The sequence below is a fragment of the Chrysochloris asiatica genome, unplaced genomic scaffold, assembly GCF_000296735.1.
Source record: "Chrysochloris asiatica unplaced genomic scaffold, ChrAsi1.0 scaffold00066, whole genome shotgun sequence".
NCBI classification, from domain to species: domain Eukaryota; kingdom Metazoa; phylum Chordata; class Mammalia; order Afrosoricida; family Chrysochloridae; genus Chrysochloris; species Chrysochloris asiatica.
The window spans coordinates 16,437,105-16,440,665 of record NW_006408584.1 but is presented as its reverse complement, the minus strand read 5'-3'; positions in this window follow the sequence as shown (position 1 = coordinate 16,440,665).

The window sequence follows — 3,561 nt, the reverse complement described above, 5'->3', positions numbered from 1 at the left end:
AAGTTAAAGGCAACTGGCCAGTCTTACCCTTTCTGGTAACTCCCTATGAGTGGTATTTGGGGAAAGGCAGCAATGAAGACAGGGGCTGAGTGTGGACATGTATTGGCTCTCATTGACTTTGAGGTGAGAGAAGAATGAAGACTGGTCTGATGTTTAGGGAGTTGTGTGAACTTATTAGGGCACAGGTACTGACTTAGCACATGTGGACTAAGGCTGGGAGTGATGGCAGTGGTTTGCAGTGGTATCCATTTGACCTAGCTTGAATAGTTAGGGTTGAGCTGATCAGTATCTGATCAGATGAAGATAAAAATGTTTAATATTCTGAACAAATGTCAATTAGTACAGTCTGATGAACTGGACTTTTGCTTATGGATGCAGTTGCTCAAAATTCCAATTGGAATAGAAGGTTCTTCAAATCAAGGAACATGCTTGTCTCCTTAGTGTATAGAGTAGATGTTGTTGTTATGTACTGTGGAGTCGGTTTTGACTCACAGTAACCCTGCACAGGGTTTCTGAGGCTGCAAATCTTTACGTGACCAGAAAGCCTCATCTTTCTCCCGTGGAACAGCTGGTAGTTTCGAACTGCTGAACTTGAGGTTAGCAGCCTGATTCATAACCACTACACTACCAGAGCTCCTTATGGGGTAGATTGTTGTTGTTGTTACATGCCATGAAGTTGGTTCCGACTCATAGTGACCCTGTACAGGGTTTCCAAGGCTGTAAATCTTTACGGGAGCAGAAAGCCTCACCTTTCTCCTGCGGAACAGCTGGTATTTTCGATCTGCTGACCTTGAGGTGCACAGTCCAATTTGTAACCACTGCTATCAGAGCTCCTTATGGGGTAGATAGGGATGGACAATTTAGATATTGGCGATTAGAAATGGGGGGCTATAAAGGCATTAAGTGGTTGTCTTACAAACTTTCATGGGTGTGCGTAGATTTAGAATGAGGGGACAAGGGAGAATCCCCGCTGACTAGTTTTCCTCTTTTCCATATAGGTTTGGTGAAAGGGGGTAGGGTATGATGCTGGTAGGATTTTATGATTTCAATTATAAATAATTGTTAGTAGGATTAATTGTGGTACAGTTAGGTTTAGGAGTTGGGTTTTAGGTAGGTGTCTTTTTAATGACCTTTTGCTTTCTTTCTTTATGTTGTTCTTGATGTCATCCGACAACTCTTCAGGTTTTCCGTCAGTAGTGTCTAATGCATCAAATCTGTTCTTGAGATGGTGCTTAAAATCAGGTGGGATATGTTCAAGATCATATTCTGGATCTCGTGGAGTTTTTAAAATTTTCTTCAGTATGAGTCTGAACTTGCATATGAGCAATGCATGGTCTGTTTCACAATCTGCCCTGACCTTGTTTTTTGCTGATAATACTGAGTTCTTCCATCATCTCTTCCCACAGATGCAGTCAATTTGATTCCAGCTGGTTTCACCTGGTGAGCTCCAGGTTTATAGTCACCATTTTGTTGCTAAGGAAAGGCATTTTGCAATAAATAACTCATTGTTCTTACAAAAACCAATTATGTAGTCTGCAGCATTGTTTTTATCACCAAGGCCATATTTCGCAACAACCAACCCTTCCTTTTTGTTTCTAACTTTCACATTCCAATCACCAGTAATTATCAATGCATGTTGATTCCATGCATGATTAGTTTCAGAGGGAAGTTGTTGTTGGTGTTATTAGGTGCTGTAGGGTTGGTGCTGATGCATAGCAACCCTATGCACAACAGAATGAAACATTGTTTGGTTCCACACCATCCTCACAGTTGTAGCCCATTGCTGCTGCCACTGTGCCAATCCAGCTCATTGGAGGTCTTCCTATTTGTCACTGGTTCTCTACTTTACCAAACATGATGTCCTTCTCCACGACCTGTTTCTCCTGATAAAATGATTGAAGTATGAGCACAATTCTTCAATTTCATCATTGCCTTACTGGTTGGTTTGTAAATTTAACTAATAGTGATATTAACTGGTCTTCCTTGTAAGAATATGGATATTATCCTATTACAGATAGCATTATACTTCAAGTTCTTTTTGACAATGAATGTAATACCATTCTTCTCTAGTTTGTTTCTCCTGGCATAGTAAACCAACCATAAGATTGTCTGATTCAAAATGGCCAATACCAGTCCACTTCAGCTCACTAATGCCTAGGATATCAATCTTTATGTGTATCATTTTACTTTTGACAACTTCTAGGTTCCTTAAGGAACTCTGGTAGAATATTGGACTACTAGCTAGTCTGCTAACCACAAAATCATCAATTCGAAGATGCTCTGTGGGAGAAAAAAATGAGATTTTCTGCTCTTGTAAAGATTTAAAGCCTCAGAAACCCTTTACATTTTCTCTATGAGTTGGAACCGACTCCATGACATACAACTACCACCACCACCAATTTCCTAGATTCATATTTCATACATTCCATGTTCTGAGTATTAATGGATGCTTTCAACTGTTTCTTCTCATTTTGAGTTGTGCCTCATCAACAAATGAATATCCTGAAAGCTTTACTCCATCCATGTCATTAGGGTCAACTCTACCTTAAGGAGGCAGATCTTCTTCAGTTGTATTTTGAGTGTCTTCCAACTTGATGGGTTCCTTTTTCAATACTATATCAGACAATTTTCTATTGATATTCACAAGATTTTCAGTGGTTAACCATTCAAAAGTGGTCTGCCACTCATTCTTCCTAGTCTGATCTGGAAACTCCACTGAACCTGTCCATCATGGGTGACCAGCTGGCATTTAATGGACTGATGCCATACCTTCCAGCATCACAGCAACATACAAGCCACCACAGTACAATGATACTCTGATGCCATAGTGACAGAAGAGTGTTGGATATATGGCTAGTGGCAGCTATGTGGTGATAATTGAAAGTCAGAGAGGCACTCCTTGCTGGCCTTGAAGAAAGCAAATAACCTGTTATTTACAGCCTTTTGGGGTCACCTAGACAGGAACGGTTGACAACCTTTAGGACATGAGAGTGGAAACAGGCAATGGCCCATAAAGAAACATAATCTTAGTCTTACAACCACAAATTTTAAACCTAAGTATCAACAGTGTTGTGGTTCTCATGTAGATGCCGGAATTCTCTTCTAAACTCATTAAGGGTCCTTTGTTTCTGGACTGTAAAATTAACTACTCCCCCATTTTTGTTATAACACTTCTACCTTTACAATCGTGACAGTCACAATTAGTCATGATAACAATTACTCATGATTGAATCATAAGAATCTTATCCCCATCTCTTTTAACCAGACCCATCTAGACAAGATGAAAACTATTCAGTGGGGACTTTTTCTTCCCCCACATACTCTTAAACTAAACTTCCTCTTGAAACCTTGTAAGCCAGTCACTTTGTGCTTTTATTGTCCCCGTATTTCATAGGTAGCCAATGACTAAGTTGCCCATCCCTGTCTATCCTGCGTACAGAGGGGATAGCATTGATACTTGATGTGAACACTCCTTCTCTCTCTGTTAGTATTTAGAGTTACTACCTCCATTCCACCAGATGGAATACATAGAAATCAAATTGACTACATCTGCAGTAAGAG